The sequence below is a fragment of the Mastomys coucha genome, unplaced genomic scaffold (assembly GCF_008632895.1).
Source record: "Mastomys coucha isolate ucsf_1 unplaced genomic scaffold, UCSF_Mcou_1 pScaffold23, whole genome shotgun sequence".
Classification (NCBI taxonomy): domain Eukaryota; kingdom Metazoa; phylum Chordata; class Mammalia; order Rodentia; family Muridae; genus Mastomys; species Mastomys coucha.
Window position 1 is genome coordinate 39,957,224 of NW_022196906.1, and position 13,009 is coordinate 39,970,232.

The following is a 13,009-nucleotide window of genomic DNA, read 5'->3' on the forward strand; positions in this document are numbered from 1 at the left end:
CCCACCCCGGGGATGGAGGGAAAAGGCAACAAACAGCTGAGGCAGGAGACAGGGCAGGGGACCCGCGGGCCGCTCACCCGCCAACCAGGGCGGGACCGGAGAGCCGGAGGGCAGTGGAGACCGCGCCGGGCCCCGGAGGGCCTGCTGGGCGACGGCGCGGGGCGCGGCGGGGGAGGGGCGGCGTGGGGGAGGGGAGCCGGGCCTCACAATACCGTCCTGCCCGCGCCTCCCACCCGCGCCGCCGAAGCCCCAGCTCCGCGGGCCCCACGATGCACTCACAGAGGCAGAGGGTCCGTGCGGGCCCTCAGCGGCTGCGGCGTCGGCAGGTTGCGCTTCAGTCGCTCGCTTGATCCAGACGGCCGCGTTCCAGCGCGCGTCCCCTCCTCGGGCCCCAGCACCAACCAGCAGCGCCTCCACTTCCGGTCCCCCTGCCACTCCGGCAAATGGCTTCCGGAAGTCCCGCCCCTTGCTGCAGGGCAAGCTGCCGGGCGGGTGCGCCTCACTTTCCCTCGCAGTCCTCGCTCTCTGCTTGGCGCACTGGTCTTCAACCGTTCCTGCCAAGTTACCGACTTTGTTCTCTTTCTTTCCCCGACTTGAGCGCCACTTGAGCCTCCATCTTTCCTGTAACTGCCTTCCTGTCCTGATAGGATGATGGAAACCACCCGGAGATGGCCTTAGAGACAGTGTGGCTTGACCTCACGCTGACGCCATTCCCTTCTCAGCCACTCAACCTCATTTCCTCAAGCGATGGGATAAACCTGATTGCAGAAAATTTGGAGAAATAGGCCCGAAGTTAAAAGAGGCAGTCCCCTACATTTACCAGCAGAATTTCTATTTCTATAATGATACTCAAAATTGTAAGTTACCGTCTCAAAGGTGATAGATACCACTGGGGGAATGACAGAATCCCCAGTCTTTACCTTAAAAACACCCAGTTTAGAGGAGAACATATAGAGTCAATGTAGAGATTAGATGCTAACGGCTGGATAAATGCAGGACCGATCGGCGCCAAGAGGAGGGGCAAGAGATTGCGTCATCATTAGAGAAACTTGGAGGAGCAGTGCCAGCGCTGGCTCTTTAATGATGGATAAGATTCATTCAAACTCATGATAGTGAATTGCAGAGCATTCCAAAACTCTGAAACTGACTGAGAATCTTGTTGAAACCTAAACTATCAAGATAATAAAATTTCAAATCACTGTTATATGCTGCACGTATTATCTCAAATGCAAAATAAAAATTTCAAGATAACTTTGCTGTTGTCTGTTTACCTCCTCAACTCTTCTGTAGATATTACAGTCACATAATGGTACACTAGCAAGAGCTCAGTAAGTGCTGTTTTAAGTGTTTTGCACAAAAAAATGTCTGGGGAATGTAAAGGGTTATTAAAACAGTTTAGAAATACATTGATAAGAGAAACAGCTTGATTTGGTTTCCAATGGTAAAGCCCTATGTCTGGGTTGTTTTTTTGTCAACAAACCAGGGTTATTTGAGAAAGGGAACTTTAAATTTAAAAAATGGCTTTATCGGGCTGTTGAGATGGCTTAGCTGGTAAGATCACCGACAGGTCTTCCAAAGGTTCTGAGTTCAAATCCCAGCAACCACATGATGGCTTACAACCACCTGTAATGAGATCTGACACCTCTTCTGTAGCTGTCTGAAGACTTATTTACAATAATAAATAATCATCGGGCTGGAGCAAGTGGGGTCTACGGGAGAGAGCAGGGTGAGAGAGTAGGGTCTACCAGAGTGAGTGGGGTTGCCTGGAGTGAGCAGAGGTCCTAAAAGGTCAATTCTCAACAACCAGATGAAGGCTCACAACTGCCTGTACAGCTACAGTGTGTACTCATATACATAAAGTACATAAATAAATCTTTTTAAAAATGCCTTTATCAAATTGGCATGTAGTCAGTCTATGGGGGTATTTTCTTGATTATTAGTTATTGGGCCCACCCCACTGTGGGTGGTGCCATTTTGCAAAGGTGGCCCTGGGTTGCCACCAGGGCAAGAAACCAGAGTAAGTCAGTAAGAAACAACATTCTATAGCTCCTTTTCCTACCCTGACTTCTCTCTGTGACAGGCTGTGATCTGAGAGTTGTAAAGAAAATAAGTCCTTTCCTCTCCACTTTGATTTTAGTCATGATGTTTTATCACAGAAATTCTAAGACACCCTAATATTCTGCATCCTCACCCCCCAACACACACATTTTTTGATACTATCTTCATATACATCTCACACACATTTTGTTACTACCTTCTATTCATGAGAAACCTAGATTACTTGCTTGCTCTTAAGATGGAAAATGTAGCCCAGGATAACCTCCAATTCACTAGCAGATATGAACTTAGGACTTTCCTGCTTCCTCCCTTCCTGGGTGCCACCATGCTTGGGTCTCACATAATCCTTCAGGATCAAGTCTGGGGCTTTATGCATCTTAGACAAAAACTATCAATTGAACTACATTCTCAACCCTAAAAAACTTTCTTCAAGCCCTTAAGGCTCCTCATATTTGGTTGTACTATAGGTTGAATCCAGGAAGACATTCTATATTTGAAAATCCTGGGGCTAGAAAGATGGCGCAGTGGTTAAGTGTGCCTACTACTCTTGGAGAGCTGAGAAACCCAAACTGGTTTCCCAGCCCCAAATCCCATAGCTTACAACAGCTCCATGGGATCCAGTCCCAGGAGGATCACTTTAGCCCATTAGTTTAAGAACAGTCTTGCCATACCCACTCCAGTGAAGTCTGCAGGACAGTAGTCCCTGAGGCAAAAAAATTCAAGGAAACTGATCTCCTGGAGTTCCCTTTGTGTCCCCTAACACGGATGTGGTCCAGATTCTGGCCTCCATGGGCAACTACACTTACATGCATGTATCTATACAGACATACATGTATGCAAATGATTAAAAATAGCATATTCTTTTCCAATGAGGTAGAATTTTTAAGTAGTCCCTTCAGATGTGCAAAGACTGGAGCAGTATGCTCGAGGCTGACAAGTCAGTGACAGGCTAGGGAGGCACACCCAGGGTCTTTGTGCTGTGCGTCTCTGGCCCAGCAGCCTTGAAAAGAGTTCCGTTGAAGGCTAGGCCTACTGGGTAGTTAAGTGCCACAGTCCTAGCCACTGGGGAGACTAAGGCAGAAAGGTCACTTTATGGATTTTTAAGTTTTTAACCTTCATTTTAGGTGTATGACAGTTCTGCTTACATGTCTGTCTGTCTGTCTGTGCGCCATGTGCATAGAGTGCCTAGAGAAGCCAGAAGAGGGCATCAGACCCCCTAAGACCGGAGTTACAGACACTTGTGAGCTCTGTCATGTAAGCTCTGGCTGGGAATAGCATGTATGTCCTTGGGAAGAACCACCAGGACACTTTTGTGTGTGTGTGTGTGTGTGTGTGTGTGTGTGTGTGTGTGTTTTCTAATGTGCCTACCCATCTCACACCTGTAATTCCAGTACTGGGAAGTCTAAAGCAGAAAGGCTATTTTCAGTCCAAGGCCAGCTGGGGCTCCATAATAAGTTCCTAACCAGCCTTGGTTACAGAGACCCTGCGGCACCCCCACCCCCTACAAAACAAAAACAAAAACAAAAACAAAAAAACAAAACAAAACAAAAAAACCCAAACTATAAAAATCTTGTAACAATAAAAGATAACAATTGTTATTTTTGTGCCATGTTCTGCTCCTTATATAATAAATTTAATTCTTTTGTCATCTCTTTCTTTTCTTGACACAGGGTCTTTTTTTTTTTTTTTGGTTTTTTGAGACAGGGTTTCTCGGTGTAGCTCTGGCTGTCCTAGAACTCACTCTGTAGACCAGGCTGGCCTGGAACTCAGAAATCTGCCTGCCTCTGTCTCCCAAGTGCTGTGTTGGGATTAAAGGCATGCGCCACCACTGCCCAACACAGTTTCTTACTACATACCATAGCTAGCTCACAACTTGCTCTGTAGGACAATCTGGCCTTGAACCTACAGGAATCCTTTGTTCTCTGTCTACAAAATATGTAATTCTTTCAGCTCTATGGGTAGTATCTACTGTATGGTTATGAAAGGGATAGTGAAGAACCTATGATTCGGGAAGAGCAGGTGATACATGAACATGAATGGCTGGGTTTCAACTTCAGGCTGATTCCAGGTCTAGTACTCCAAACCACCACCTGAAGCCTCCTGTCTATGCAAATAGAGGTGTCACATGTGTGGATAGAACCGAGGCATGGGAATGGCAGTTCCAAGCAAGAATAACCAGTAATAGGGGATGGAGAGATGGAGAGATGACTCTGCAGTTAAGAGCATGTACTGCTTTTCCAGATGACCTGAGTTCAATTTACATCACTCATGTAAAACAAATAAATGAATGAACAGTCAAATCCAGCTACTCTGGAGGCTGAGGCAGGGACTCACAATCACTTGTAACTCTAGCTCCAGGAGAATCTGATGCTCTCTTCTGGCCTCTGCATGCACATGCAAACGCGTAGTGCACACAGACTCGAACATACACATACATAAGAATAAGTAAGGGTGGGGAGCAAGAGAGATGGTGTAGTGGTTAAGAGCACTTGCTACTCTTCCAGAGTATCTGGGTTCTGTCCCAGGTACTCACATGGCAGGTCATAACCATCTATAACTCCAGTTCCTCTGGCCTCTGAGGGCAGCAGGCACTAAAGTGGTGCACAGATGTACATACAAGTGAAATACCCATAACACATAAAATTTAAAATAAGTAAGCATTAAATCTTTACAAAAAATAACCATCCACAGTAAATGTTTAATGAAATGGACCATCCATACTATGAAATATTACATAGCTACAAAGAAGGAATTTATTACATCTATACTAGTAGACTTGGGAAGATTTCTACAACGTAAAGCAAGATAGAAATAAGCATAATAAAAAGTTCACTTTGCCTGTCTGTGTGTGTTACTGGATATCAAACCTAGGGCTTCACATAAGCTAGGTAAATGTTCTACAACTAAGGACTATCCTCAGCCCCAACATTTTAAAAATACAAAACAATACAAAAGCAAATACTCTCATTGTAAAAACAAGCAAATGAATTTACTTGGTGATAAACACACATGTAATCCTAGCAGTAATCAGAGTGAGGCAGGATAGTCCTGAGTTCAAGGCCAGCTTGAGCTATATACTGAGAATAGGACAATAGAATCTGAACAAGCCCCTATCCAAAGTAGATATATACACATGGCAAACACAGAAAGACACATCATTAGCAAATTGTAACTCAAACAGCAATGAGCCTGGCCTCCTGCTGTGTAAATCAAACTATGTTGTGGACTGAGTCAGGAGCATCAAAAGATCAAAGGCTGGGATGCAGCTCAGCTGGCAGAATGCTTGCCTAGAGTATGGATAAAGCCCTGGGATCAAACCCTAACATATAACCAGACATAATAGTGCATGCTTGTAATGCCCATACTCAGGACACAGGGGCAGGAGGAGAAGGAGTTCAAGGTCATCTTTTAACATTCAAGTTTGATAGGAGCCTGAATTCTGTATCCAAAAAAAGAAAGACAAGAGAGAGGGAGGAAAGGAAGAAAGGAAGGAAGGAAGGGAAGAAGGAGGGAGTGGAAAGAAGGAAGGGAGGGAGGGAGAAGTAGAGGGAGAGAGACAAAGAGGAAAGAAAAAGGAAGGGAGGGAGGGAGGAAGAAGGACAGGAAGTAAGATAACTGGGGATATAACTCAGTGATGGAGCACTTGCCTGGCATGTACCAGATCCTAAGTTCAATCCTCAGTGCTAAATACATAAACGAATGAATAGGCAAACAATAAGATCTCATTGCCCAGTTCTTACCCGGTCAAAACCCCAGACCGACAAGACTGGGAAGGCTGTGGAATATCCAGAACTCCCATTCTTTGATGGTGAAACTGTAAACCAATTTAGTCACTTTTCAAGAAACAAAGTGAAGTGTCACTGTGTGGAAAACAGTCACTTGCCTCTGTAATTATGCAAATGAGTTTTAAATTTATGTACACACAAAAACATGCACATGGATGTTTATAACAGCTTTATTCATAACTGCCAACACTAGGAAGTAATCAAGATGCTCTTTTTTGAAAATGTATTCATTGGGTGTGGGTGTGAGTGTGTGGGTGTGGAAAATGATGTGGATGGGTGTGGTGTATGTAGTATGTGTGTATGAGTGTGTGTGTATAGTATATGCATATACATGTGTGAAAAGATATTCGAGACAGGTATGGAAGCCAGAAGAGGACATTGGATGTCTCTGCTTATTCCTTTTAGACAGGGTCTCTTACTGAACCTGGGGCTAGTCAGTCATCTGCAAACCCCTGTGACCCTCTTGTCTGTGCTCCCCCATAGCACTGGGTTTGCAGGCATATGTGGTCAATTCTGGTTCTTTACATGAGTGTTGGGACAAAAATTCAAGATCCCATGTTTACTCAGTAAAAGCTCTTACCTGCCAAGCCATCTCTTTAGCCCCCCCAAATGTTCTTCCATAAGAGAATGAACAAACTGTGGTGCATCAATACAGTGGAATATTAAATGCTAAAGAGAAATATTTTAAGCTGAAAAAGATACAGCAGTGAACTAGACATGCTGACATACAGCTTTAACCCCAGCACTTGGGAGGCAGAGGCAGGTGGATCTCTGAGTTCAAAACTAGCCTGGTCTACAGAGTGAGTTCTAGGACAGCCAGGGCTACACAGAGAAGAAACCTGCCCTGAAGCAAAGGAAAGCAAAATAAAACAAAACAAAAATTCTGAAAAGGGCACAGAGATATTAAATGAAAAGAAGCTAATCTAAGAAAGTTGTGTACTATATGATTCTAACTATACTGCAAAAGTTAAAAGTATTAACAAGGGCTGGAGAGATGGCTCAACGGTTAAGAGCCCTGACTACTTTTCCAAAGGTCCTGAGTTCAATTCCCAGCAATCACATGATGGCTCACAACCATCTGTAATGGGATCCAATGCCCTCTTCTGGTATGTCTAAAAACAGATGTAGTGTACTCACATACATAAAGTAAATAAATCTTTTTTAAAAAAGTTTTTAAAATATTAACAATAAAAAACAAAACCAGTATTTATAGGTAAGAGGTGGGGGTAGGTGGGCAGGAGCGACTTAGATAGAAGAGAGACAGGAATGGTGGGGCTGGGAGTAGGTTCCCTCAGACAGCCAGAGCCCTGCTTTATTGTACAGTCTGCCTTTATATTGTGAAACTCTGACCCCAGCTTCCATGATAAAGCATCGATTTCTTTTACTGATTGACAGCCATGAGCTCACTCCTTGATCTTGAGCATCTCAAAAGGGAGAGAGATCCGAGGTAACTGAGAACAAGAGGGCAGTGCTGTGGCCTGGGGGCTGCTGGTCAGAGGGCAGCGCTGCAGCCTGGGAGCTGCTGGTCAGAGGGCAGTGTTGCAGCCTGGGGGCTGCTGGGCAGAGGCAGCTTTGTGGCTAATGTCCTTGAAGCTGCAGATAGAGTGTTGCTATTCTATCAGAAATTAAGGCACCAGGGCACTCTTCCATCCACCACAGATACTTCCAACAAAGGTCTGCATTCTCTTCCAATGAGTCTTTTTCGAGGATCACGGGTAAGAAATACTATACAAGAGACATCCCATCTACCCTGATTGGGGAGGAAAAATACTCATCTTATGCAAACCATGAATAAAATATCCACCTTATAAATATTCATAAAAGCTCCATTAATATCTCCAACACGAATCCATTATGCCAATGCCCTCCTGCCTTAAGACAGCACACTTCCATCTCTCTTTGGGATGTATGTATTTGCTAAATAAACTTCTACTTATAGTAACTGTATCTCAATAGTTCTGTCCTTCAAGAAGACAAGAACCAAGTTGGGGAGAGGCTCTGTTGGTAAAATGCTTTTAGCATCAAAGTCTGGGGACCTGAGCTTGGCCCAGCAGCACATGACTGTAATCCCAGGACTGCGGAAGCAGAAACAGGCAGAACCCAGGGGCTCACTGTCAGTCAGCCTCACCAGTCAGCCTCACTGTAATCCACCAGACAGGTGAACTACAGGTTCAATGAACAATCCTGTTTTGAACAGAGCAATTGAGGCCTCCACCGGCACACACATGCACACTCACAGGAACACATGCACACAAAGAAAACTAAAACAGTAAGGCCCTGTAACAAGGGGATGGAGCACAGTGATTCTTTTCTTTTCTTGTTTATTTGTTTTGAGACAGAGTGTCACATAGCCCCGAGTGGCCTTGAACTAGCTATGTTGTAAAAAACAACCTAGATCTTTGATCCTCCTGCCTTTGCTACCAAAGTTCTAGGCCACAGGTATGTACTAAGTATACCTGGCTGAGTATAGGGAATTTTTAGGCCAGGGAAATTATCTCATATGGTACTGCAATAACAGAAATACAATATTATAAGTTCTCCAGCCCTATAGAATATACAAAGCAACAAATGAACCCTAAAGAATGAATTTTACTTAATAATAAAGTATCCAACTGGACATGGTAGCACATGATTATGGCCTTTACAATAGAGAAGTAGAGGCAAGAAGATCAGGAGTTCAACTCATTGTTGGCTACATAGCAAGTTTGGGGCAAGCTGGGTGACATGAGCCCCTGCCTCAAAGAACCAAAATAGATGTACCTTTCAACATGGTTGCCAGTTCTTCCTCATCAGCATCCAGTCATGAGAGCTCAGCCCTGGCTATAGATATCAGGGAATGGGAATGGGGGTCTCAGAGGGCTCTTGGGCCATACTTACACCTTTACCTTCAAGGTTGAAGTAGTGGATGATATAGAACACGTGCTGGCATTAAGTATGCTCTGGAGAGCATTACATAGAAGTTGTATGCTGGAATCATGACAACCAGAAAAGGGCAGTTCCTGTGGCCAGCCCTAGGATTTTGCCACCCCCTTCTCAGTGTGGATAGCTCCAGCTCCAACCACCTGAAGTCAGCTCTGATCGTGTGCACACCGCTGGCCAGCATTCTGTTGTTTTCCTAAGTCTGATCTTCTAGAAGGAAATGAGAATGAGGAAGAGAAGAGTACAGAGCAAGAAGCTGAGTTCCATCCAGCTTGCCAACAGGCATGCTCGGGGCCTCGCTAGCTGCCTGCTGTAGACACAGGCACTGTAAATTCCTAGACAGTGTTCAAGACCTGCAAATATTTTTCTTCATGAAGACTGAGTTTAGGAAAAGGACAGATGTGGAAGCGAGGGACTTGGACTGATGATAGACGGGCGGTAGGGAGGATGGTTTCTTTTCAGGCCCTGGTGCTGTGGTTCTACATCCCACATGAGGCTTCACTTTTCTACAGTGGTAGAAGAACCCAGATCTTCTCTCCTGACCTCCTCTCCCCACATGGCTGAATTGAAAGTTTTGTGAGTCCCTAGGTTCAATTCTCAGCACTGGGATGAGGGGTGGGGGAGCATCTGAACTTGAGAATAACACACTTTTTTTTTTCAAAAGATTTATTTATTATATGTAAGTACACTGTAGGTGTCTTCAGACACCCCAGAAGAGGGCATCAGATCTCATTACGGATGGTTGTGAGCCACCATGTGGTTGCTGGGATTTGAACTCAGGACCTTCAGAAGGGCAGTCAGTGCTCTTAACCGCTGAGCAATCTCTCCAGCCCCCGAATAACACACTTTTAATCTTTTTTACATTTTTAAGTAAAATTTTAAATAAAGTGCTGTCTGTTTTTTTTTTTTTTTTACAAACAAAGGAAACAAACAAAACCTTTATTACTACTAGCAATAAAATATCAAGATAGGTTCAATTACAGGTCTGTAGGCTCAGCTACTTAGGCAGCTGAGATAGGAGCATTGCTTGAATCTAGGAATTAAGGTCAGCTTGGAAAAATAAGGAGACTGCACAAAAACTTGAGAGTTATCATAATCACAAAATGTCAGTATTGTCTCAACAATTGTAATAAATGTACTACATTAATACTAGCTAGATTTTAATAATGAAATTATGGAGGTAAGGTAAGGGTAGATACACGGGAATGTTGTATTTTACATTGTTTTTCTGTAAGCCTAAGAAGGCTTAAAATAAATAATAAACTGAGTCTATTAGAGCAAGTATAAGAACAGCCAGGTGAAGGGATGTATGGATGTAATCCCAGTAGTGAGGGCCAAGGAAGGATGGATGGGTAGTGAGTTCAAAGTGAGCCAGAGCTTCATAGCAAGAGGCTGTGCCACAAACAAACAAGTCACCTAAAACAAAGCCTTCTGGGAGTTTACGTATGAGCCCCTGTGCTTTTAGGAAGCCGAAGAAGAGTTAGAGGTTTTTCTTTCTTTGTTTTTTGTTTTTTGACTTATTTATTTTATGTGTATGAGTACACCATTGTTCAGACACACCAGAAGAGGGCATCAGACTCCATTACAGATGGCTGTGAGCCACCATGGGTGCTAGGAATTGAACTCAGGACCTCTGGAAGAGCAGTCGGTGCTCTCAATGGCTGAGCCATCTCTCCAGCTGGAGTAAGAGTTTTTGTGATAGGGTTATAGGTAGGTGGTGTGTGTGTGTGTGTGTGTGTGTGTGTGTGTGTGTGTGTGCACGCGCACGTGAGCGCATGGGTATACTTGTGGAAATCAGAAGACAACCTTGCAGGGTCTGTTCTCTTCCCTCTACTTCTCCTTGGGTTCTGGCGATGGATGCCTGAAGCCAGGGGAGATGTGGATTTTCTCCGCTTCGCCATGTTTAGGGTCTCTAACCCAGTGTGTAGTTATCCCACAGCAATGCACACAGGAAGCCGGTGCTGGTAGAACCCTGCCAGGAAAAGGGTTAGCATCCTAGGGGGTAGTCAAGTCTTCCAGCTCTTTCTCTTTTTGGAATTCCTAGCTTTGACCAAATCGTTTTTTAGCAAGTCAGGTAGAGACTCCAAAGCTAAAGCTAACAAAGTAAGTTGGTTCTTGACTCTGACAGAGGCGGGAGGAATGGAGAGTAAGGTTGTTTTTATGTTGTTTGTTTTTGTCTATAATTATTGTTTGTTTGGTTTGCTCTGTTTTGTTTTTACTCAGTGACTGGATTAGAATTACTAAACCTGTGTTGACAAACCCCTTTGATCCCAGCCATGCTGGAGGCTGACATAGGACAAATGCAAGTTTAAGTCCTCCTTGCCTTAGAAGAAGAAGAGCTAGCATGTGGCTCAGTGGCAGAGCACTTGCCTAGCATGCACTAGGCCCTGGCTTCAATCTCTGTACTGGAGAAGTAAAAGAAAATTGTTGGGGCCTGAGCACTGTGTCTTTGTTCTCTTCGTTGACATTCAAACAGCAAGCTTATAGGGCTGGAAAGTTTGGGTTTGGGTTCTTCTTTGTGTATGTCAGACAGGGTCTCTCTGGCCCAGACCAGCCTGAAACTGTAGCCCAAGTTTTCCGTGAAGCCATAGCAAGCATCTTCCCTCTTGAGGGTGGGATCACAGGCTTGAACCACTACAACCTGGAACCTGGAAACTCTCATCTTTGCTAATTGTATTTGACTTACTTGCTCTGTGCCTTGGTTGTTAGTGATGTCTCTCCCATGAGAGAGTGTGCAATCCTTTCCATTCAGGGAAAACTGTAAGGACACTGCCTTCCAGCTCATATAGTCGTCTTTAAAAGGAATTCAAACCTAGGATGGATCAGTCAGCTCCCTACCCACCTCCCTGCATCCCCAGTGGATCAAAGAAGTAAAGCGAGTACCTGTCTCTTGCTTTCACAGACAGCAGAGTGTTGCTTATGGCAACAGACCACTTGAGATTTACTGCTACAGATTGCCTGAGCCTCTGGCAACTTCCTTTGCAGGGATCTTTGTGGAAAAAGGCCATGGAGAAACCAAGTCTGTTGCCTTTCCAGATAGCAGTTGTTTCTGACTTTTCTTTAAAAATTTTTAAAATGACATTTATTTGTGTGCTTGCATGTGTGTATCTATGAATGTACATGTATCTGGAGGTCAGTGACAACTTCCAGAAATCAGTTCTCTCCTGTCATTATGGTAGTATGGGGATTGGTCAACAGGCTTGGTGGCAAGCACCTTTCTCTAATAAGTGTCTCGTTGGCCTGTTTCTGACTTTTTTTGGGTGGCACAACCTACTTACTAGGGACAAAGTATTTGGTTTCCATTGAGTCCATAGGGCAAGGCAAACAAAAAACAAAGCTTATTTGTTTATTTCCATTTATTTACTTATTTGAAGTGGAAGTAGGAAGTGCTCTGGAAGTACTGATTGCCAGAAATACCTGCCAGGGAAACTCAATGCCCTGCTCACAGCTTGGCACTGTAGTACCAAAGCACCCTAAGGAATTAACAATTGAATGTTTTACTAGTGTAAGACCTAGGTCATGTACACCTTTAATCCCAGCACGCAGGAAGGAGGCAGAGGTTGGTGGATCTATGAGTTCAAGACCAGCCTGGCATATAGACTGAGTTCTGGGACAAACAAAACAAAAGTTGAAAAACAAAACAAAACACACCTTTCAGCTGTAGACAGGCAATGGTGACTGTATTAGTCATGATTTACTAACCATCCTCTGTTTCATATTAAATTTTAGGCTAGACTGGATTACATGAAGCCCTTTTTCAAAGGTAGGGAGCTGGAGAGGTGGCTTAATGAGTAAGAGCAAGCATGAGGACCTGAGCTTGGGTCTTAGCCCACTCTGAAAAAGCTGCATAGGGCTACACAGGGACTGTAATTCCAGCAGTATCTGGGGCTGAAACAGGAGGTTTGTGGGGTTTGCTGGCTACCAACTAGTTCTAAGTTCAATAAGAGATCTTGTTTCGCTGGGTGGTGGTGGTGGTGGCGGCGGCGCACGCCTTTAATCCCAGCACTTGGGAGGCAGAGGCAGGCGGATTTCTGAGTTCGAGGCCAGCCTGCTCTACAGAGTGAGTTCCAGGTCAGCCAGGGCTATACAGAGAAACTCTGTCTTGAAAAAAACCAAAAAAGGGCTGGTGAGATGGCTCAGCGGGTAAGAGCACCAATTGCTCTTTCAAAGTCCTGAGTTCAAATCCCAGTAACCACATGGTGGCTCACAACCACCCATAATGAGATCTGACGCCCTCTTCTGGTTTG

The 13,009-nt window shown here is 44.5% G+C and overlaps 1 protein-coding gene across 2 annotated transcripts in view; it reads right to left on the reverse strand.

The window, feature by feature from the left end:
- The window catches only part of Pafah1b2 (platelet activating factor acetylhydrolase 1b catalytic subunit 2), a 20,879-nt gene extending 20,273 nt beyond the window's left edge, over window positions 1-606 (reverse strand). Inside the window, exon 1 of one of the 2 annotated variants that reach the window (XM_031343510.1) lies at window positions 280-606. The gene's annotated coding sequence lies outside the window, so the exon portion shown is untranslated. Of the gene's footprint in view, window positions 1-77; window positions 190-279 lie in introns of those variants that run through there. The other variant, XM_031343511.1, reaches the window with a different exon arrangement.
- Window positions 607-13,009: the final 12,403 nt, after the last annotated feature.